At 47.7% G+C, this 24,717-nt stretch overlaps 1 long non-coding RNA gene across 1 annotated transcript; it reads right to left on the bottom strand.

Moving 5' to 3' along the window:
• Nucleotides 1-3,536: 3,536 nt before the first annotated feature.
• LOC147582618 (uncharacterized) lies at nt 3,537-24,425 on the bottom strand. Its single transcript, XR_015248759.1, has 3 exons — nt 24,265-24,425; nt 20,634-20,706; nt 3,537-3,642 (listed from the first exon to the last, which is right to left on the bottom strand). It is a non-coding gene; the product is annotated as an uncharacterized LOC147582618 (long non-coding RNA).
• Nucleotides 24,426-24,717: the final 292 nt, after the last annotated feature.

The raw sequence follows: 24,717 nt of genomic DNA, 5'->3' as shown, positions 1-24,717 counted from the left end.
AGAGCAGGAGACACAGAACTGGACGCAGGCTCCAGGCTCTGAGCTGTCAGCACAGAGGCCGATGTGGGGCTCGAACTTGCAAACTGTGAGATTATGCCCTGAGCTGAAGTCCTATGCTCAACTGACTGAGCCACCAAGGTGCCCCTCATTCATTATTTCAACCCACAGAATCAACCGTTAGAACCTGGCCTGGTGCCGGGCCTTTCACTAACAGTGAGGTAGGCCTCAATAAATCTGCGTTGGCTTGTGCTGATGGCTCGCCCTAAGAGCCCTCCTTACAAGCCCTGTGGCCCACCCAGCCCTTCTCCCTGGAGGCAGCTGCAGGCTCTGGTCTTTGAACCAAGTCCTAGTTGGTAGTTCCTCCTTGACTCAGCTCTGGAGCAAACTCGACAGGTGGCTGCCTCCAGGACGGTGTGTTCCACCCTACAGTGAAACCTGAAAGAGGTTGACCCTGATAGATAAGCCCGCTTGTGACTGGGCAGAACAAAGATTTGTTTCCGGAAGGAGGGCAGACCTTCCCAGGGCCCACACAGCAAAGAGCCCACCAGTGGCCCAGCCAGCCTGTGGCCCCTGAGCTGCTTCTGGGACACACGGAGCACTGGGACTGCACTAGCATTTCCCAGGGAGCAGGCTTTCCATTCCAAGGAGGGAGGGCGGCCACAGGCCTCCACAGAGAGGGCAGTTTCTGCGCAGCCCACACTGCCACAGTGGGGGTCAGGAGGGGAAAACCCACGGAAAGCCAAGAATCTGAGAAATCCCTTCTCTGGCCCTGTCTGGCCAAGCAGCAGGGAGTCCTCAGGAGCCTCCCATCATGGGACATTTCCGGCCAGCCTCCTGGGGTTTGCACTGTAAGGCAGAAGATCAAAATTCTCAAACCCACACAGCAGTGTTTTTAAAGGGTCTATAAGTTAATGGACAAATGACCCATATTTAATAGTCTTAGAGTTAGGCCTGTGTCAAGGAAGCAAATTCAGAACGAGAGCCCTTCCTAAGTCACCTCCACCAGCAGGCAGGCCCACCTCAAGGCCCAAAGAGCTTTCCCTCCTAATTCGCCCTCCCCAGGCCCCTGGGGACACAGCCACTGGGGGGGAGGGGGGCACCCACTACTGGCTCAGAGCATTTCTGGATTCGTCCATCAGAAAGGCTACCAATGCCCAAAATGTTTTCTTAAATATTCTCAACATGGCGAATCTCTGTCTTCTGAAAGTTCATTTGAATTTTGGGAAGAATGAAGTTATTTAGAGCAAAGTCTTATGAATACGATGGGTGATCAAGTTATGCAACATGATCTTTTACAGAATTTTTTGGTCAAGTGTAATAGACACACAGAGAGGTGCACAAATCATAAACTAGCCGCTCGGAGAGTTTTCAGAAATAGAATACCACCAGGTGACCACTGCCCAGATCAACAACAGAATATTGCCACCAGCTCAGAGGCCCCTCATGCCCCTTTCAAGCAGGTTTACCTCCCCTATATCTGTCATGCTGACATCAAGTGCAGACGTTGTTTAGACTATTCTTGAACTTGATATAATGGGTATCTGCCATATGTACACTTCTGTGCCCAACTCTTTCCATGCCACGTGGGATTCACGTGTGCTATTCATGTATGGTTCATGTATAATATTGCAGCTATACAGCAATGGCTGCTGTGTAGTACTTCATTGTACGAATAGACTAATTTGTTTATTAACTATTGCAAATAATACTACCGAGAACATTCTTGTACATGTCTTTTCAGGAGTTGACAGAAATCTAGATTTTCACGTGAGGTTTCCCAACTTTTTAATGTTGTAACAAATTCAAAGAGTTTGAAAGACACCGTGCAGGGCAAAGCATGTTGGTAACTGTAATCTGCCTTCCAGTGAGGAATTGCTACCGCTGGTGAGCGAAACAATGCTTAGGGAGCCCAGCCATGATCGGAGGATGAAGGAAGGGGAGGAAGGTTTCAGAAAAGTGTGACCCCTGAGTGGGGTCTCAAGAAGGAGAAGCCTGGGAAGAAGGTGGGGAAAGAAGAGGAAGGGAATTTCAGGCAGAGGAAGAGGTAACAGGCTGACCCATGTGGGGGGAATAACAAGAGATCCTTGGAGTTTGGGGCCATGGTGTATCTGGAGTGTGGGGATGGCGACTTCTCCACAAAGATGAGAGTGTCAATGACAGTCCACTATATGCCAGGCACAGTATTAAGCACCCATGTGCATTTTTCATTGCATTGTCATAACAGACGTTAGAATCATTGTTTGCTTTGTATATGGAGAGAATAAGACACAGAGAGGTTAAGTTATTTGCCCAAAGTCACACAGCCAGTAAGTAAGTGGAGGAGCTTGGACTTGGAGCCTTATTGCAGCTAAGGTGAGGTGGGGCCAAATCAGGCAATACTTCATGTGTTACTCCTGCATCTTTGAATTTATTCTGACCTTGATGGGAGACTCTGGAGGGTTTAAGCAGGGAGGCCATGTCACTATGACCACGGCACAGAGAAGGCAGAGAGAGGGAAGGGATCGGAGGTGATTGCAGGAATCCAGGTAAGAAATGGCAAGGTCTCAGCTAGGACAGTGTTAGGGCATGAAACCCAGGAGAGAGATTTAGGAGATATTCTGTAAGCCACTGCCCTCCTTCCCAGGATTTGGGGACTGATTGGAAGCGGAGGAGTGGAGTGGAGCAAGAAACAGGTTTGTAGGAGAAGCTGACAAGTTCTATTCTGGACACATTGAACTGGAGGTGTCTGTGCAGTGTCTGAGGGCCAAAGTCTCATAAGCTAATGGCCCTGTGGTTCTGGAGTCAGGAAGAAAATTGGGGCAAGAGATGAGCCTTGGGGGTCACCAGGTTGCCTTCACAGGTTGAAGGTACAGGTGGAGGAGAGGATGGTGAGAAAAGAACAGAAGGTGGGACATAAGTGGGGGGAACTGCAAAGGTTTAGGAGCAAGAGGGTGTAGAGGGACACACTCAGACAACCAAGAAGGAGCAGTCAGAGGTATGGTGGGGACATTGCAAGAATAGTTCTATAGGCCATCGAGAGAGGAGAGAGGGTCCAAAAGGCAGCATCAATTCTTCGGAGGCCAAGCAAGAAAATTACCAACAAGTGCCCATGAGGTATGGCCACAAGGGCACCACTGGTAACCTTAGTGGGGTCCCTTCAGTGGGGACTCCCACAGGAAGATTGGGGTGCACTAGGGAGGGAAGAGGAGGTGAAGGAGAGGGAAATGATTAAGAAGCACACAGACCAGAAGCTTGCCTCACCCAGGGCCCCTTGGGAAGCTTTGATGCTGGAGGCCCTTCATCTTTCAGTTCGAAGCCATGTTTGATGGGTTTTATTAATACACATGTGTTTGTGTATCGACCTCCATCGTTTAACTAGGTTTTGGGAGGAAGCCTTCTCTCTGTTCTTTTACCATCTTCTGGAAGAGTGCTCACAACTGCTTACATTGCATATGATCGTGCACACCATCTCTCGGTCCAATTCCAGGCTCAAAGTTCTTCTGGTTTTAAACTCTTATGATGGTGGGCAGGGGTGGGTGGGATCCATACCTTTCAACTCTTCACATCACATGAAGTGATCTAGAATGGCATGTCCACATCCAGCCTGGGACAGCCACCGTGCACTGCATTGCTCCTGTCGGGTCCAGCATCTGCCGTCAGTGGCTTGAGAAGGAAGGCAAGGTGTTAGAAAATTCAACTCAGTGACGCATGTCCTCACTCACCGATTTGTGAATGCAGGCCAGAGGAGCAAGAAGCAGAGCAGGCAACAGAAAGGACCCTCTAATTGAGTTGGCATGGGGGAAAATGCATTTATCTAAGTGTCATCCTTTGGAGAGATACTTCACTATTGGCTTTGACTTCAATGGCTGATACATGAGACCAATCACCTAGGGATATCCTAATAAAGATTCATTCATTCATTCATTCATTCATTCAGCCAACAAATATTTATTAAGAACTGTTGTAGTTTTGTTTAACAGCTACAAATTATTTTACATTCTTCTCATTAACATAGGCATGTAGAGTCCCATATTTAACAGCTTTGACCAACAGAATGTGGTAGAAGCTCTGCTTTGTGACTTCTGAGGCTACAAAGCTTTTGCCCAGTTCATGTAAAGCTAAACCACCATATAAAGAATCTGATGACCCTGAGATTACCAGGTGGGGCTCCACCAAACCTTCTCGGGTGAGCCCCACCTCCCAACTATTCCAACCCAAGCATCAGGTACATGAGTGAGGATGACCTCTTGGAAGTAGATTGTCTAACCCCATCTCAGCCTTTTGAGATACTCCCAGCCACTCTAGTCTTCCCTGCTGAGGCCCCAGACATTGTGACACAGAAACAAGCTATCCCTGAGGGGTCCTGTCTGATTCTGTGGGCATAATTAAATGGCATTGTTTATGGGAAGGCCATTCTGCATAATGGATAAGAATTATCTGGGATAAGAACCTATTGTGTATTAGGTGCTATTCCAGGCACTGCAGATAAGCAATAAACAAGATAGGCAAAGTCCTATGTGGAGCTAACGTGCCACCTGGGAAAGACAGATAATGTAAACAAATAGTAACTCAATGATTCAGAAAAATAAAACCAGGGAATATAACAGTGATTGCCAGGCTACATTTGGGGGAGATAGGTCCAGGGAAGGTCTATCAGAGGAGCTGATATTTGGACTGAAAGCTGAATGATAACAGAAAGAACGGGAACAGCAAGTAAAAAGGTGCTAAGGATACTAAAAGAGCAGACAGAAGCCAGTGAAAGTGGAACATGGTTAAGGAAGGGTATGAATGGAGGAGACAAGGCCAAAGAGATAGGTTGGGTCAGTCCAGCAGGACCTTGTGGACCATGGTGAGGAGGCTGGATTACATCCTAAGAGTAAGTGACATGATCTATACATTAAAAAGTTGGTTCTGACTGCTGTGTAAGGAATGAATTACAGAGGAACAAGAGAGGAAGTAGGAACACCAGCGAGGAGCCATGGTAGTAATCCAGGTCAGAGATGATGTTGGCTGGGACAAGGAGGTCATATTGGAGATGGTGAGAAGCAGATGAAATGAGGCTGTGTTTCCGAGGTAGAGCAGACAGCTCTCAGTAATGGGATGATTATAGAAAGCAAGAGACAAGGAAGAATCAAGGACAATTCCTGGATTCCCTATGTCCATCTTGGATTCTGTTCTAGGTATTGTGGATGCTGTTTTGTGGAGATTCTGGATTCTGTTATATTCCTCTGAAGAATATTGATGCTTATTTGTCTGTTTGCTTACTTGTTTTATAAAGCAGTAAACTTGCCCAGACTCAAACTGTAGACTCTGCCTTTTGGGAAGTTGTTCAAATCTCAGTTCAGTTCTCCTGGCTTTGGCTGGGCTGTTGGAAGTCTTTTCCATACATGCATGGTTCAGGGATCAGCCAGAGATGTGGACAGAGTTAGTACACAGAATATGGGGCCAATCCTCTCTTTTCTGGGGTTCTCCTCTCCTTCTTAACAGCTATACTTGCCCAGACCCTGTCTTCTGGTTCTTTCAGCCAGAAAGACTGCAGATTTTCTACTGGAGTTTTAGCTACCCTATGTAGTTCAGGCTGGGAACTGCCTTCAGGTGAAAGCCATAGAAATAAAAAATAGAAATAAAAAATGCCATTCCTTTATTCCAAGTGCATAGGCCCTTCCTGTTTCTGCCTGCTTTTGTTCACTCTCCAATACATTCAGGTAGGGTTATTTTTAATTAAACTTTATATTTTGAGATGATTTTATTTTTTTCACATTTAATAATTTATTTATTTTTTAATTTACATCCAAGTTAGTTGGCATATAGTGCAACAGTGCAACAGTGCAGGAGTATATAGTGTTAGTTGGCATATAGTGCAACAGTGATTTATAGTGCAGGAGTAGATTCCTTAAGGGCCCCTTACCCATTTAGCCCATCCTCCCCCACAACCCCTCCGGTAACCCTCTGTTTGTTCTCCATATTTAAGAATCTCTTATGTTTTGTCCCCCTCCCTGTTTTTTAATTATTTTATATTATATTATATATATATTTATGTATATTATATACTTTTTTATATTTTTATATTATTTTTGCTTCCCTTCCTTATGTTTTGCATCTTAAAGTCCTCATATGAGTGAAGTCATATGATATTTGTCTTTTCCCGACTGACTAACTTTGCTTAGGATAATACCCTCTAGTTCCATCCACGTAGTTTCAAATGGCAAGATTTCATTCTTTTTGATTGCCAAGTAATACTCCATTGTGTGTGTGTGTGTGTTTATATATATATGTGTATATATATATATATTATATATATAATATATATGTATGTATATATATTATATATATAATATATATGTATGTATATACCACATTTTGAGATATTTTAAAATCATATAAAGTTGTAAGAAGTAACAGAGGTATCCTTTGTACCCTTTACTCAGTTTCCCCCAATGGCAACATCTTGTAAAACAGTGCAATAGCACAACCAAAATATTGACATTGAGATAGTCAAGATACATAACATTTCCATCACTACAAGGGTCCTTCGTCATCGTCCTTGTATAGCCATACTCCCTGCCCTCCCACCTACATCCCTTCCTTAGCTCCTGGTCACCACTTATTAGTTGTTCATTTCTAAAATTTCATCATTTCAAAAATGTTATATAAATGGAATCACACAGTATATAACCTTTTGGGGAAATTTTGTGTTTGTTTTTGTTTTGTTTTTGCCCAACATAATTTCCTGGAGATCCATCCAAATTGCACGTATCAATAGTTTATCCCTTTATTCCATGGCAGAGATGTATCATAGTTGTTTTGTTTTGTTTTGTTTTGTTTTGCTTTGTTTTGTTTTTGACCATTCACCTATTGAAGGATACCTGGGCTGATTCCAGTTTTTGGCTATTATAAATAAAGCTGCTATGAATATTTATATATAGGTTTTTGTGTGGACAAAAGTATTCATTTCCCTGGGATAAATGCCTAGGAGTGCATTGCTGGGATGTATGGTAGTTACATGTTTCACTTTTATTTGTTTATTTTTAAAAATGTTTATGTTTATTATTTTTGAGAGAGAGAGACAGAGTGTGAGCAGGGAAGGAGTAGAGAGAGAGACACAGAATCTGAAGCAGGATCCAGGCTCTGAGCTGTCAGCACAGAGCCTGAGGCGGGGCTTGAACTCACAAACCACAAGATCATGACCTTAATCAAAATCAGTTGCCTAACAGACTGAGGCACCCAGACACCCCTCACGTTTAGCTTTTAAAAGAAACTGCCAAGGGTTCCTGGGTTGCTCAGTTGGTTGAACGTCCAACTCTGGATTTCAGCTCAGGTCATGAGATGGAGCCCTGCGTTGGGCACCCTGCTGGGCATGGAGTCTGCTTGGGATTCTTTCTCCCCCCTCTCTCTCTGCCTCTCCCCTGCTTGTGCTTGTGTTCTCTCTCTCTCTTTCTCTCAAAAAAAAAAAAAAAAGAAAGAAAGAAGGAAGGAAAAAGAAAGAAAAGAAAGAAAAAGAAAGAAAGAAAGAAAGAGAACTGACAAACTCTTGTCTAGCATGGCTGCACCATAACACATCCCACTAGCTGTGAATGAGGGATCCAGTTACTCTGTATCCTCACCAGCATTTGGCCTCATTAGAATTTCTTATTTTAGTCATTCTGATAGGTATATAATGATATCTCATTGTGATTTTAACTTGCATTTCCCTAATGGCTAGAGATATTGAGCATCTTTTCATGTGTTTATTTGCCATCTGTGTATCCTCTTTGGTTAAATGTCTGTTCATTTCTGAGCTTAATCTTTTGGAAAGGAAAGCAACACATGTAATTTTAATATTTGTGTTCCCTGCAAGGCTCCACATTTTCAGGTGCCCCATCTTCCATCAGCTGAGGCTGGCATAGCAGGGCATTGTTGCTTCTAGGGTTGAGAAGATGATCATGGGTGTAAATCACCCATCAGATCAGAGAGGAGATTGGGGAGAAAGGAGGGAGAAAGCCAAATTTGTGGTGTCCTTAAAGAGAGAACTATGGATGGGATTCTTTCTCTCTCTCTTCACCTCTCTTTTTTTCTAACCAGAGCAGAGGGTCCTGACCCACTTCTCAGAGTCCCATCCCTTCTATATCTTCCTGAGGCATCCCCTCTCACAGCCTCTCTCAAAGCCACAAAAAGCTGATCACACCATGTTGTACCTAGTAGGTGCTGCATAAATATTTGGGCTTGGTGGATTTGGTCTCATTGGAATCTATGGTGTGCACATGACAGGAAACCCAGTTAGAGCTTGCCTGGCCCAGAGCAGGAATTTGTTGGAAGGAGTCATTTCTGAGGTGTCTCAAGTTAGTGCAGGAAGAGCAGGAAGGAGTCTGGGTCTCGGGCAGCTGGAATCCATAATCCAATCCATCACTACTCTCTCTCTGTCTCTGTCTCTCTGTCTCTGTCTCTGTCTCTCTCTCTCTGCCTAGCAGCTTTATTCCCTCTGAGCACAGACTTCAACTTTCACAATGCGGGGAACATGGTTGCCTCTAGCCCTTATGCCCATGGCATCCAGAAACAGAGGGTCTGATCTTTAAGTTGCAGAGTTGGTTTTTTATGTTTATTTAGAGAGAGAGAGAGAGACAGGGCAGAACATGCACAAGCAGGGAAGGGGATGCATAGAGAATCCCAAGCAGGCTCCACACTGATCATGTGGATTTCACGCACCCTAAGATCATGACTTGAACCGAAATCAAGGGTCAGATGCTTCACTGACTGAGCCACCCAGGTGCCCCTAGTTGTAGTTTATAAAGTCCTGGAGGAAGGTAATGGTGGACTCAGTGGGGACCAGGAGGTGGGCCATCATGACTGGCAGTAGGGAAGGGAAAGTTTATCAAAGTGGGAAGGATTTGTAGACTCAATCATTAGATGCCCCCTCCAAGTTTACTGCCAACTTTGAGGGTTCAAATGAGACCATTGAAAGGCCCACAAAGCTCCTGCTTTCCTTTGCTCTTCTCACCTCCCAACCTGTAACATCTGCTGGACTCCAACCCAAATCCCACCCAAGCCTGGGAGCCCATTTAGCCAGCCTCCTCTGTGACCTCCCTCCTGGGATTACTCAAACTTTTGATGACTTCTTCTGCGAGTTAGGGTCATGCTAGCTGCCATAACAAATAAACCCCTGCAACACAGTAGGTTACACAGTACAAGATTTTTCTGGCTCACTTGAAAGTGCAATGTGTGTGTTTGAAGTTGAGGTTGCTTTCCACATGTTAATTCGGGGATCTAAATCCTCTTTCCATCTTGTGGCTCCACCTCTCCCTGCCTCAGAGTCCTTGACATTCAGCCAGGAAGATGGGAAAGAGAGAGAGAAAACACACCCACTTCTTAGCCACCTCACTTCTAGTCACATTCTCATTGGTGGGGACTGCTCACATGACCCCTCCAGAATATAAGGGGTTGTGGGAAATGAAGTTCCTACCTGGATAACTGCTTCTCAGCCATGACTTTATACTATGTAAGGAAGAACATAGGGAATATACCTCAGAGATTAGTGCTGGTTTGGTTCCAGACCATCTCAAAAAATGAATGTCACAGTAAAGTGAGTCAAATGAATTTTGGGGTTTCCTAGCGCATATAAAAGTTATGTTTACACTCTACTGTGTAAAGTGTGCAAAATATTAAGTGTGCAATAGCATTATATCTAAAAAACAATGTACATGCCTCAATTAAAAAGTATTTTATTACTAAAAATGCTAACCATCAACAGAGCTTTCAGTGAGTTGTGATCACTGGTGGCAAATCACCACAACAAATACAACAACAATGAAAAAGTTTAAAATATTGCAAGAATTACCAAAAAAGTGACAAAGAGACACCACGTGAGCAAACGCTGTTGGAAAAAATGGTGCTAAAATACTTGCTCGACACAGGATTGCCACAGACTTTCAATTTGTAAAAAAAAAAAAAAAAAAACACAGTATCTGTGAAGCACAATAAAATGAGGTATGTGTGTGTTTTGGCAGACCATTGGTCATCTTGCCACCACCCCCAACCTAGGCAGTCAGCCACCCATAGATGAGTGCCTCATTGTCCTCTGTTTCCTGTCTGCTAATCTCAAAGTCCACAACACCTGGAGCCCTGGTCTCTTGTCACGCCCAGAGACCCAACAGACTGATGGATTCATGAAAGGAGATGGTCAGCCTCACCCAATAATTTTCTAAAAGCAAATTGGCAAACTGTGGTCTTCCTGCCAGTTGCCTGGCTTTGTAAATGATGCTTTATTGGAACCAGGGTAAGGACTAGGGACAGGTAAGTGAGACGGGGTCAGGCAACAGAAGATTAGGTCACGTCTTCATTTGAAATTTTGACAATTTGTTCATCATGGATTTTTGGAGTACTTTTGTTTTTTTTTTTTTAATTTTTTTTTTCAACGTTTATTTATTTTTGGGACAGAGAGAGACAGAGCATGAACGGGGGAGGGGCAGAGAGAGAGAGGGAGACACAGAATCGGAAACAGGCTCCAGGCTCTGAGCCATCAGCCCAGAGCCTGACGCGGGGCTTGAACTCACGGACCGCGAGATCGTGACCTGGCTGAAGTCGGACGCTTAACCGACTGCGCCACCCAGGCGCCCCTGGAGTACTTTTGTTTTTTAATAAAAAGTAGCATGTTAGGGATGTCTGGGTGGCTCAATCAGTTAAGCGTCTGACTCTTGGTTTCAGCTCAGATCGTGATCTCACGGTTCGGGAGATCGAGCCCAGCTTCAGGCTCCATGCTGTCAGTGCAGAGTCTGCTTGGGATTCTCTCTCTCTGGCCCTTCTCCACTTGTTCTCTCTCTCTCTCTCTCTCTTTCTCCTTCTCCTTGTCTCTGACTCAAAATAAATAAATAAACTTTAAAAAGAATAGTATGTTAAAGTATTTTTGATCCCGACTACTGAGTTTCTTGGTGTTTCCTTAAATGTTGCACCCAAGCCAAGTGCATCACTCACCTGCCTGTCATGGTCCTTCCCTCTCTGAAAAGCCTAGCATCTGGGACTGTGCCCAGCCCCAGGTGAGACTGGCATTGAGAGAGAAGGAGGAGGGTCCCTCTGCTGTGTCCTGAGGAAGCATGCCACACTCTTTCCACCCCACCTTCCCTGAAGCACTGGAGTCTCCCGCTGCTGCTGGAGGGCCACTGTAGGTGGTGCGAAGGGCCTGGTGAGTCCCCAGAAGGCCTCCCTCCTCTACAAAGCTCCTGCTTCCTCTGAAGATGGCCCTGGGACCCTGCTTATCTCATTTCCCTGGCATCATTTTGAGGTGAGTCCTGAAAGCTTTCAAATTGAAGCCATGTCTCATAACAATTTGGTAGAAAGATACAACTGTCACCAGTTTGAAGCTATAGACCTTTTCCAGAGCTATTTGATTTCACTTCACAGCCCCCAGGTTTTGCTCCTTTTTATTTTGCAGCTGATTCTCCCTCCCCCTCTCCTTTCCTCTCCTTCTTTGGTGATCTCCTCCCCTATCACTGTGATTTCCATCCCCTCCAGCCTTGGAGTAGGTGCTGCCTGGGGCTGGGTTGGGAGGAAGAAGGAATGTCTTCATGTGTGATCCAGGCTCTGGCAGTTTCTTTGGTGATCATGGTATGGGGGGAGGTGGCAGCTTCCTTTAAAATGAAAATGAGGGGCGCCTGGGTGGCGCAGTCGGTTAAGCGTCCGACTTCAGCCAGGTCACGATCTCGCGGTCCGTGAGTTCGAGCCCCGCGTCAGGCTCTGGGCTGATGGCTCAGAGCCTGGAGCCTGTTTCCGATTCTGTGTCTCCCTCTCTCTCTGCCCCTCCCCTGTTCATGCTCTGTCTCTCTCTGTCCCAAAAATAAATAAACGTTGGAAAAAAAAAAAAATGAAAATGAGACTGTTTCACAACCAAGTCAGACACCTTGCATCCTGCATGAGAAGGACCAAACCTGGGAAAACCATGTTACCCCTCCCCCAAGAAAACAGGTTCTATGAATTTATGGAAGTTGACCTATGACACACATTCATCCTATGGCCCTGCAGTTGTCTCCCACATGCCGAAGAGAGAAGCAAGAGCCATGTTCAAGAAGGTTCACAGCAGGGGCACCTGGGTGGCCCCATTGGTTGAGCATCCAGCTCTTGATTTTGGCTCAGGTCATGGTCCTGGGGTCATGGGATTGAGCCTTATGGCACTCAGCGTAGAGCCTACCTAGGATTCTCTTTTTCTTTCTCACTCTGTCTCTCCCTCTAAATTAATTAATTAATTAATAAACAAACAAATAAATGATGGTCCACAGTAGCATGGACCATAATCACCCCAAACTGGAAACTACCCAAATGTCCATCAACAGTAAAATGGATAAATAAATTGAATAAATAATAATCATAATCCTAAGTAAACAGATGGATAAACAAATAAATGCCATCCAATGGAATACTCTACAGCGGCAAGAATAAATAATCTACAAGTATACACACAGACACTATGTTGAGCAAAAGAAGCTAAACACAGAGCACATGCTGGGTGACCCCAAGTATGTAAGCACAAGAGGGCAAAGTGAATCCCTGCTGTCTGATGATGGCGGCTGCCTTACAAGTTAGAGGCTCTGAGGGCGTGGGGGGCTCTGGGGCTAATATTGTGATGGCTCTTGATCTGGGGGTGTGCAGTTTGTGAAAATGTGGCAAGCTGCACACTTAGGCCACATGCATGTTGCTACATATCTGTTATTTTTAAATAAGCCAAAAGCAGGCCCAGCTAGCCTCTTGGACTTTATGAGTGGTGAGGAGGTGTGAGAGGGGAAGAGGGCAGACTGTCTGCAGGCCTCCTGAATGCCCCCCTGTGAGGCAACCACCCTGAAAGCTGGGCTGCCTCCCACACGTGTCCTGACCCAGGGTAGTCACGTGGAGCTCCACTCATGACCCCAGAACTCAACTCCCCAGCCTCCAGTCAAGCCAAGGTGCATGCTCAGTTGAACCTCAGTGCAGCCCAGTCAGTGCTGGGTGGGTGAGCTGTGCCTCTCCAGGAAAGGGGGACATGAGCCCCCATGAAGCAACGCTGAGACAGCCAGACAGGGCTGGCTCTCATGTGCCTGCCAGAGCTGCCATGCTCCAGGCCAACGACACCCTTCAGACTAGTTCAGCTCAGCCCCCTATGATCACACTGTGCTCCTCACAGCATCAAGAGAGGCCACTGGGTTGAGGGACAGCTTTCAGTGACACAGTCAGTGAGTGTGTATTGAACATTCACTATGTGTCAGGCACTGTGCTAGATGCTGGCAACCCACTCTTGTCCTCACAACCCTGACAGATAAAAAGCAAGTACGGAATAAACAAGGTGATTGCTAATTGTGACAACAGAGAGGAGACCCACCCCTAGTATTTATGGGCCCCAGACGAGAGTTCAAGTGGGGGCCGCTGGCCTAAGCCCACTCCTTTCCTTTCCTGCTCTAGGCTGTATCCTGCTTCTGAAGGGGCCTTCAGCCACGTGAACAACCCAGATGTACACTTACCTTCCACCCTGTCCTCTCCATAGGTGCAGGAGAAGACACCCAGGGAAGAGAGCCCTGTGCGGCCCTGGCAGCAGGCAGGGGGGCCTTGTGCGTAGAGTTGTATACACTCTTGGGCTCTGGACGAGGGCCCTCCTTTGGCCCCATCCACTCCTTGCCTTGCAGGGAGGACCATGGAGAGGGGAGAGTGCCTGTTCACCTGGTTCAAATGGCAGAACTGGTCATATTAACTGGGGTAGGAGCCACTTGGGGGAGAGGAGGTGCCATGTGGGTGCCGGTTGTGCAAAGCCCCAGAAAGCATTGTGGGAGGAGGCAGGACGGAGTTTACAGAAAGAAGGCCAAGGCACCTAGAGCGGGGGGAGCTGAGTGGGGCAGACCATGCAGAGAAATGAGGGTTTTATTCTCAGGGCCACGGGACCCATGGGAGGGATCTTTATTTCTTTTGTATCGAGGTATAATTGACACTTAATAAAATGCACCATCAAAAGTGTACATGTCGACATATTTTATATATGCATACATTTGTGAAAACACCAGCAGAGCAAGACACAGAACATTTCCAGTGTCCTAGAGAGCTCCCCTGTGCCCTTTCCAGCCAATAGCCCCTGAAAATAACTACTGTCCTGGCTTACATTGTCAAAGATTGCTTTGCCTAATTTTGATCTTCAAATAAATGAGGTCATAGGACTCTGGGCTCACTTACATCTGACTTCATTCACTCCACATAGTCTCTGTAATATTCACTCATTTTGCCACATGTAGGGCAGGTCATACATGTGTGGCCGTGTAGTATTCTACTGTGTAAGCTTACTGTGACATGCCTATCTATTCTCCTGTGGATGGACAGTTGGGTGGCTCCAGTTGGGGGCTATTAGGAATGAAGCAGCTGTGAACACTCTCAGCTGTCTTTCAGTGGTGCTGGGCTCCCATCTCTGTTGGGCGTATGCCCGGGAGTGGAACCACTAGGTCGTAAGGTAGGTCTGTGTTTCCCCTTGTAGGTCCCATCAAGGAGTTCTTCAAAGTGGTTTGAGAGTCTGATGAAGGGCTTCCCATGGGAGCCTGGCACAACAGGCTGTGTATATAGGAAAGGTCAGGTCAGCTGCTGTGTGAAGAGCCCTAAGGGATCAGAGTGGAGGGGAGGAAACCAGTTAGGGGGTGATGGAATGATCCAGGTAAGCAAGGATGAGGCACAGGTGTGACTGGTAGCAATGGGAATGAGGAAAACACTCTCCCACTTCAATGAGAAGGACACAGCAAGCTCGCTGGCCAAAGCCACACAACATAGAATCAGTCCTTAAACCCAGAGATTCTAACTCAGCCCCGCAGAGTCCCTCTCGGCTCAGCACCCCATCTCTCTTTGAACCGTGCATTGTGTGGCCCCAAGGGCAATGAAGCTGGTACGGGAAATTTCAGAGAGCAAATAGACCTGCTAGGGATAAGCAAACAATTAGCTTTCCCACCTGGCCTAGAAGTCACTTGAAATCATGTTGTTTTGCTCATTTATTTATGGCCCTGTTCAGTTTCCCAAACACCCCATCTCCTTGTCTGTTCCCTGGAATCTCTCTGGGGTTGGAAACCCAGTAGCAAACACTGAGAGCTTTCTCAAGCCTTGTTCACACTCTACCCCAGGCACATATGCTACAGACTAGGAAGCTTACTTCCTTGGCACACTTCCTTTGGGCAGCCAGTGGTTGCAGTTAGTGTTGCACCCATACAAAGCCAGCACTGAATCTGGGGCATGGCAGGCCTCCTCCACCTATAAAAATCAGAGCCAGGAAATCCCACAATGTACGGTCTTCCTGTAGGGACTGGTGAAAATTTCTCTACTATCTAGACAGCAGGCTAATTGGAGACGAACCACCTTTATTACTCACTAGGTAGGGGTGATGACCATCTACATGGCTTTGGGTCCTCTGGAGGTATCAATGCAGGGTATCACTAGGACTCTTTGAGAATGATACAGAAATCCAATTCTAAGTAGCTTTAATAACAGCACAACAAATTCATTGATTTGTGCACCTGAGAAATCTAGAGGTATTGGTTTCAGGAATAGTAGGTTCTGGGTGCTCAAAAATATTATGAGGCTCCAATTCTCTTCATTTTTCATCTTTGCCTTTATCTCTGCACTTTCAAGCTTGTTCTCTTCAAAAACATGGCCACCAATAGAACAAGTCAATCTCAGCCAAAAAAGTGGGCCTCTTTACCAATGTAGTTTTCCAGGGTGGGCTTTCCTTAGACTAACCTGGGTCAGGTGTTCAACTTGAACCAATCACTGTGGTCAAGAGCCTTGATGTGCTTGCTGATTGACCATCCTGGAATCAGAGGTGCACTGAGAAGTAAGGAGGGGGCCCTCCAAAGAAAAGTGGGTATGTATTATTTGCAGGAAAAGGGAAAGTAGATGATGAAAAACCATCAAAAAGCAGATTTTAAAATTGTATCTGGTTGCAGGGCGCATGGGTGGCTTAGTTGGTTACGCTTCTTACTTCGGCTCAGGTCATGATCTCACAGTTTGTGAGTTCGAGCCCCACATGTGCTGACAGCTCAGAGCCTGGAGCCTGCTTTGGATTCTGTGTCTCCGGACAGAACAAGACAGAGCACAAGCGGGGGAGGGGCAGAGAGGTGGCGGGGGGACACAGAATCTGAAGCAGGCTCCAGGCTCTGAGCTGTCAGCACAGACCCTGATGCGGGGCTCGAACCCACAGACAGCGAGATCATGACCTGAGCCGAAGTCGGATGCCTAACTGAATGAGCCACCCAGGTGCCCCAAAAAGAATTTTTTTAATTGTATCTGGTTGCTTCAAATACCTGCACTTTCCTCTTAGGAAGTTGCTGATAAACTCATTCCAGGTAGCCTGAGAAGAATGGATGGGTGGGTGAATGGGTGGATGGATGGATGGATGGATGGATGGGTGGGTAGATAAGTGGGTGGATGGATGGGTGGATGGGTGGATGGGTGGATGGATGGGTGGATAGATGGGTGGGTGGATGGGTGGGTGGAAGGATGGCTGGAAGGATGGGTGGAAGGATGGATAAATGAACAAACGCACACAGGAACAAATATTTACTAGTTGCAAGAATTTAAGCTACTTGAGAGCAAAAATCTAGCTGAGGACAGGGCACATAGTAGTAGGTCAAGGGTGGCAAATGCCTAGCATCACCAAGAGATGACTCTTCTCTTTCCTGTTGAGTTCGGACTGGCCTCAGAATCCTTCTTAACACAACACTCCAGATGAAACTAATCACCATCCTTTTCAAATATGTACATTACTTCCTTCAGAACCTGCCCCAGCTCTTTGGTATTGCTCAACAGAAGTATGTTGACATGAAGTAGGTATCTACCATGGGTTGGGCTCATTTGAACACATCACCTTGTTAAATGAAGGCAATCTGCTGTGTCCCCTTTCCTGTCAGTCCTCCCTTTGCCAAAGCTCCAATGAGTGTTGACATCAATCTATTTCCAGAAAGTGTCCACAGACTTTCAAGATGGTAGCTCTATATGTGAAGCCATCCCAAGACAAGAGACCCCACAGCAGAGGTGTGCTGATACGCATCCAACAACTAGCTCCCCAAAAAGAAAGGTCCCAAGATGTAGCATTTGCCAACTACTATGGCATAAATTCTCCCACTGTAACCAATTTCAACCTTCCAAACTGAAGCTACTGAAAATAGAACTCAGAAGGGATGTTGACAATCAGCTCTTGAGTGCTGACGTGAGCTAGCTGCGGCACCCCACAGCCTTAGAGGGTGTTGTGTTTCCCAAGGGATTCTAGAACCATGTGAGAATTGACTTTGAGGCTACGTTTCACCAAGACTCACCCAAGAATATTTGCTTATACTCCAATACAAAAACCTAAGTTCTCTTCTAGAAGTTTGCTACTTGCCAAATCATAGTCAATGTTACTTTAGGCTCCAAAGCAAAATGTGCATTGAAGGGTGTTGGCTGACTTCATTCCATAAAACCTACTCTGAGGTATTGAATGCCTTCAGCATATCATTCAGTTCCGCTCTTATTCTGTGGTGTTTGCATTTAATCCACTCACCAACAAAACAATAAGTTTTAAAGTCCCCCCCCCCAATTTCATTATTGGAAATGGTAAATAAATGCCAAAGTAGTGTATGACCGTGGTGATCTGACTTCAGTTATGGTTGGTTCATGACCAATCTTGTTCTGTCTACACCTGACCCATTCTGCACCTCTTGTATTACTCGGAAACAAATCCCAAACATCATCTCATTTATCTGCAAGGATGTTAGTAGAAAGCAATACCGTTTTAATCTGGAAAACTCATCGAAACTGAGGTGTTAGCAACTGAGGAGGGTCTAAACTATCAGCCTGCTCTGACTTGGTGGAATTTCTCACTGGGTCATAGGCTGAAGAATGATGTCGTGATAGTGCATTATTTCCCCAGTGGGGAAGTGGGGGGTGAAGCTTTTAGGGGTGAGGAGCTGTTAATGGGACCTAAATTACAACCTGTAAACAACTACTGTCCCGGCTGCTTGCAGGGTAATTCTTGTTACCACCCTCAATCAGAGGCTCGCACAAAAGGATATTTGAGTTCAATCCAAAGAATGCTCCCATTCTGTTCCAGCCCTGTAAGTCTCAAGTATCCAGATCTTGTTCCAGTTCAGACTGATTCATTAGAATTTTTTTAAGTGGGGTGGAGAGGGGCAGATGAAGAGCTGCAAAGTTAGGAAAATGGCCAGCCACTCAGAGCTCTCTGATTCCTCTGACTCTGGTGTGTCTGGAGGTCTCCCAGTCTGGGATGCAGCCCCTTGGAGGGAGGGCAGTGGGATACTGCCCTCTGCCCAGCAGTGGTGACAGTCTGGAGGTCCACAAAGCCACATCCCAGAGTTCAACTTGTTTTGTGTGGCTCTTGTAGCATTTATTTAAAAGATATGGGGATCTTTTGCCAATACTTATCAATTGGGAGGTTTTCCATAAAACTCTTAGAGGCCATCCCAACAGCTTTTCGACCCAGCCTCATGCAAGGCAGGCTGGGGACTCAAGCCCCCACCTCTCCCAGGGAGCCAGTGATGGACGGATATTGGTGGAATAAATACCCCATCTTCCTCACACGTAGGTGAGCAGCCTCTACAGCATGTTCTGTGCCAGCCCCCGGGGTCTCCGGCGGCCTGAGCCCCAGCTGTACCCACCCAGGTACACCCCGACTGGGCTTCCTTCCCATGCCTCTCTCCCCCTTCCCCACTCCTCTCCTCCTGCTTCCAGGAAACTTCTCACAAATCATCTGCTTGCACTCAATCCGCACTCAATCCTTGTCTGGCGTGGGAGAATTCAATCCCAAGACGCCTTCCACCAACTCCCAGCCCAGGCCTCCTAGCTTATCAGCCTCTAGCCCTCTGGGGCCAGTTCCTCTGAGGGCAGAGCACCACCACCAGCCAGTCATTGTGCAAAAGCGAAGCTAGCCTCAGAGATCAAAGTGGCCTCTGCATTTGGGGAAAATATTGGGTCAAATAGCATGTCATTTCAGAAAAGCTCTCAAGTACAGCATTCCCTGAGCTCTGCAATTACAGCCTCTTTCTCTGCTCACTTTAAATGCCCCTGCAAGCAGCTATTTACTCTCTGGCCCTGGGCACCACTAAAGGGCTCATTCTAAATATATCACGACTAACTCACAACCCTCATTGGCCCAAATGCGTATTTGTGAGTCGCCCAAGCCTGTGGTTGAGTGCTTCCAAGCAAAACCCAGCCACTGTGGGAAGTTCAAAGTGCAGGGAGCAGAGCCCCTACTTCCCGCCCTCCCTCCAGGGAGTTGAGATTCATTGTTAGATTGGCTCCAAGGGCAAAAGCCTCCTAGGGTTTATAACAACATGTCTGAAGCTTTAAAATATGCACCAATAAATATTTGTCAAATACATTCTGAAGCCATACAGGTGGATCCTTTTTCCTTCCTTCTTTCCTTCTCTCTCTTCCTCCCTCCCTTCCTCTTCCCCCCTTTCTTCTTTCTTGCCCTCTTTCCTTCCTTCCTCCCCTCTCTCTCAAGGCATACACGCCATGCGGTGCCATTGCTTGTGATGGGCAAAGACTGAAACCGGCCTTTGTGTCCCTGGGCATGGGAGGGTTAATTCCATTAAGTTCTCTCCACCTAATGGGATACTCAGTGGCCTTTTCAGAGGGAGCTTAATGCTCCGAGCTGGAAGTACCTCCAAACGTAGTGTTAAGTGAAAGAAAAGTGTGCACTGTGACTTGTGGGAAAAGGGTGGGGAGTACCTATAAAGGCATGCAATGTCTCTGGAAGGATAAATAAGAAACGGCCACCCAGGGTTGCCTCTGGGGAGAAATAAAACACAGAGGACAGAGGGGAGAAAGAAACTTCACTTTGCATGATACATATATGTGTGTGTCTGTGCACACACACACACACACACACACACACACACATTTAATGGAACATCAATAAAAACAGAGAGGAGCCCTGTCCCCTAGTCTGAATCTACTAACCTTGGTGTGCAGTGTCACGATGGGTTTCAGAATCCTGTGTCAGTTCCCTGTCCGGTGTCTGGCTCCAAGCAGTAACGCATAGGTCCCTCTTGAATAAAGCCAGTGTGGTCCTATGTGTGCCCCCCCCCGTCTCTCTAAATGAGACTGATAACTTTGCCTCCTCCAGGCAGAAACAACAACAATCAGAAAAAAGAGTTCCAGACAGGACACAGCAGACACCCCTTCATTCATCCAGGACCTATTCGCTAAGCGCCTACTGTGTGTCAGGCAGGGTCCTGGGCTCTGGGGTTACAGCGGAACAAGACAGATAAAACTCTCTGCCCTCACAGGGCTTGTATTCTAACAGAGGAGGAAGGAGGACAGATGATCCCCAAGCTGAATAGAGGCGGTGTGGCTAAGGAGGGGAAACGGCAGGAAAGTGGATAGGAAGTGAGGGGTTGAAATCATCACTGAGAAGGTCAAGGCCTGAGAAGGGAAGGCAGTGGGGTCTGCAATATCCGGGGGGGGGAGCGGGGGGGAGCCAGAGGGGACAGCAGGTGCAGAGACCCTACTGGCTTGAGAGGGGACAAAGCCCTCATTTGTGGAAGGGTCTGTGTGGCCTGGGCACCTGGGAGCGCCCCAGAGGCCTGCTTCCTCCCCTGCTGTGTGCACATAGTACTGGAACGGAATTGGACAAGTCAACCCCTGTACTCAGAGCTGAATGCAGCCAAAAGCCAGAGAGGATGGAGGGCTGTGTTGCTCACCTGGGCTGTCCCAAGGGGGGACGGATGTCCCGCTGCCACTGACCTCTGCCTCCAGATTTAGACCAAACAAGCTCTGGGGACCAAAACAAAAATAAATATTCTGAGAATGCTTTGTCCTGAATATCCCTCCACACAGACGTTCCCAGTGTGGGGTCTTCAGGTCATTCAGCCTGCAAAATAATCCACTATGAGCCGCCCCTCCCCCTCCCCGCCCCCCGCCACGGTGGCTCAGTCTGTTAAGCGTCGGACTATTGGTTTCAGCTTGGGTCATGATCTCACAGTTCATGAGTTCGAGCCCTGCATTGGGCTCTGTGTTGGCAGTGCAAAGCCCCTTGGGATCCTCTCTCTCTCTCTCAAAGAATTCAAGAATAAAAAATTTGAAAAAATAATCCACTGGGAGGAAAGGGATGTAGGGGGGCTCTTAAGATTCACCAAAGTAAGAAAACCTGTCTCACTTTGTTCAGTGGGCAGTGGGGGGCGGGGGGGGAGAACATCTGAGCCCCCTGGACAGACAAGTGTGTTGGTGTCAAGGTAAGCACCCATCTGTGGGGGTACATTCAGTGTAAGGAAATCCCTCCTCCCAGTCCCCTTAAAACATTTCCCTTTGCCGAAAGATGGGGGGCAGATGCAAGGGGACTTCCTAAGGATGCTGCCTAGAAACTCTACACTTGGGGAAACGCCCAGCAGAAATGAGTGCTTGCGTGGGCATGAGCACCTGAAGGCATGTGCCAGAATATTCATAGTGGCACTGTTCACAACAGCCCCAGACGGGAACCAGACTCTCTCCAGCAGGAGGATATATAAATAACATGCGTACGTTCACACAACAGAACCCAACTCAGCAAGAAAAAAATAAACGACATACAGTGATGTATGATTCCATTTACATGAAGGTCAACGGCAGGCAAAACTGACCAATGGTGACAGAGGTCCAGAGTGGTGGCTAACTGGGGGGTAGGGGTGACTGACTTGAAAGGAGTGTGAGGGAAGCCCTGGGAACTGGGGTGCCCCATACTTTGATCTGGGCCATACAGCTGGGCACACATGTAACATCCAGTGAGCGGCCCACTTCAATTCCTGCACGTACTGTCTACAGTAAGGGCCAATGAAAAAGCCAAAAGCAAAACAAAGAGTAAAAACATAAAAATAGGGGCGCCTGAGTGGCTCAGTCGGTTAAGCGGCTGACTTCGGCTCAGGTCATGATCTCACAGTTCATGGGTTCAAGCCCTGCATCCGGCTCTGTGCTGACAGCTCAGAGCCTGGAACCTTCTTCGGATTCTGTGTCTCCCTCTCTCTCTGTGCCTCCCCTGCTCGCACTCTGTCTCTCTCTCTCTCTCTCTCAAAAATAAATAAAGATTTTAAAAAACCATAAAAATACAGACAGAAAAGGGGGAAGAGGTAACCCAGAGCTGCCTGCTTTTCTTGAACTACTAGGGATTCCCTAAAAGCCTTGCAGGGTAGGGGGTCCCTTTTCTCTCCACCCACCCCGCCCCCCGCTTCAGCCCAGCCCAGCCCACGACCACCTCCAGCCCCCAGTGTGTCCCTCCACCGTCCCTCTGGCACCCACCCCACCCATTGTTTACAGGGCCATCAGAGATCACATGTGACCTACTTAGGGACCTGAAACAGACTCCGTAGGGGAGAGGGATATGGGGTGTAGGGATGGTGGGGTGTCTTCCCAAAACATGAATCTGCACAGGCCACTTCTGTGATTGACTCTCCTCAATGACTTGCCTTTGTCCTCAGGATAAAATCTCAACTCCTTAATATGGTTTACAGGTCCTTCCAGGTCCGACCAGAGGCCCCCCTCCTCCTATCCCACCACCCTTTCCCTGACAGAACGGACATCAGGTCCCTAACCGGGTCACAGGAGCTTGCTCCCACTTTCCCAGTGCTCCACCAGCCTCAGCAACTGCCCCAGTGCTCCTCTGCTGGTCCTGCAGCTCTGTCAGCACCGCTTACCCTCCTGGGGCCACAGCCTTAGAGTGTTCATGGTACCAGTGTACAACCACCTGTCCGGGGGTCTATATCTCCTGCCAGATGAAGTCCCAGGAGGGCAGGGACACACCTGGAAGCGTTGCTGTCATGCATGCCATAATGCGTGGGAAACGCCTAGTGAGTACCCAGTGAAATTAACATTTAACTTGATAAATGTTAATTTCCCTGCCCTGGATCGGGATGGGGGTGCAGGGAAAGGCTGAGGGTGTAGGGATTGACTCTGGGGATCGTGGAAGGGCTTGGGGGGCTGAGGTGAGGGCCAGGCAGGCTTTTGGGATGGGCTGTAAGCCTCTCTCCCTTTGGGTTCTCATCCACTTAGACTTCTCTCCCTGTCCCAGGGTGAAGAAGAAAGGCCTAGAATGAGTCACTGGGGGAGCTTTGGGAAGATTCTTTATGTCTTTCTTCACTGCTGTGCTTCAAGTGCCCACAAGCCCCTTTACGTGGTGGCCGCTGGCCTTCAGCCTGTGCCCCACCCACCCCCACCGTACCAAATGCTGGCTGTGCCCCTACTTGGGGCTCATCACATTGGGACAGATGGCTGTGCTCTTGAGATTCTTCTGGTGGATTTGGCAAAAGATTACTTACTGGATGAGTTTCAGAGACTGCCCCTTCCTCGTGACATGCCAAGCTGGGAGATGCTGGTCAGTGGCCTCTAGCTCCCCTCCCCTCCTGGCCTCTGATGGCCAAACAAGACAGGGAGGGAGGAGGTGAGAGATAAGGCAGTGGGAAGGAGGCCACTCCAGTTGCTGCCCCATCCCCTTGATGCCTTTACTTTCTGACAACTTATTCCTGCCCTTCTCCTTTCTTCTGTCTCTCCTCTCCGTGTCTGGGTTCTTAGATTTTCTTCTGAAAATACAAATCCAAGTCAACTATCTTGGAATACCCTGACTCCAAGAAAAATGTGTTGAAGGGGGTGGAAACGACTCAGAAGGTAGTTGAGAGTCTCAAGTTGGGTGAGCCTCCCAAAGAGGCTGAAGTCCCCAAGACACATGAGTCCCCAAGGCGGCCAAGATCTACATGTTGGTCAAGACAACACACAGGCCTGAGGAGGAATCGGGCCGTGGGGGACCGCTGCTGCTGTCACCCCCAAAGAGCATCCGGTCTGTCTGCATACTCACACCTCAGCCTAGCAACCCAGCTGGCAACTGTGCAGCTGGAAGCCAGTACCATGCCCTTGTCCCTAACACACCTCCGACCCCCCTGATCCCCCTGAACCATTCCTTCCTCCATTCGCGTGTTCACCATTTATTCCCAGCCCCTCGCACTTGGTCTGATGCAAGTAGATGCCCGATGATATGTGATGGATGGATGGATGGATGGACCTATCTGGAAGGTTGTTGTAGCAAACCTGGACGCCCCACCCTTATTTGTAGGGCTTTACCAATTCCATCTGCCAGTGTCTGTCTCTCTTTACACAAAAGCTTTTTCTAAAGCCTCAGAAAGCTGCCCTGCCTGTGAGCACCCCTGCCCCCCGCCCCCTGCCAGAGTTTCCCACACCATTGAGCTCTGATTGCCCCCAGAGCTAAACTAGTCTGTGACATACCTGTACTGGCCCCTTCCCTTCCCTGTCCACTCCCCTGGGGCCTCCCCAGTGTCAGAGTCTCACGGAGCACCTCCCAAATAAATGACTTACTGTTAAATCCTTGTCCCAGGCGCCAATAGCAGGACTTCTCTTGGACATACAGCCCCCAATGCTGCATAAAGCTGAATTTGGGCCTCCAACGCCAGGCCCTGGACCCGTGCCCAGATGTCCACAGAGCACACAGCGGGCGGGTGTCGGAAAGGACAGAGCCGGCGAAGATTCACAAACAGAAGGGCCGTGACTGCCAAACTGAGAGAAGCAGCCAGGATTCCAGGGGTAAAGGAAAATATGAGGCCACGGGGACACAGTAAAGAGTGACAAAAGCAGAAATTAAAGTTGGAAATGAAAAGACCTCTACGGAACTGTGCCAGATGCCTGGAGGGGGACTCTGTCCCTCCTCTGTTCTGGCTTGTGAAGCCGGCCGCAGTGGTAGGGGGAGGGAAGTTCACTGCTCAAACTTATGGGATGCCACACAAGCCTGTTCACCACATCCTGTTCCAGCCC

This window comes from Puma concolor, chromosome A3 (genome assembly GCF_028749965.1).
Source record: "Puma concolor isolate L17-30 chromosome A3, mPumCon1.1.hap2, whole genome shotgun sequence".
In the NCBI taxonomy this organism is placed as follows: Eukaryota; Metazoa; Chordata; class Mammalia; order Carnivora; family Felidae; genus Puma; species Puma concolor.
Note: the sequence above shows the minus strand (reverse complement) of the source record. Positions and strands in the feature narration are given on the sequence as shown.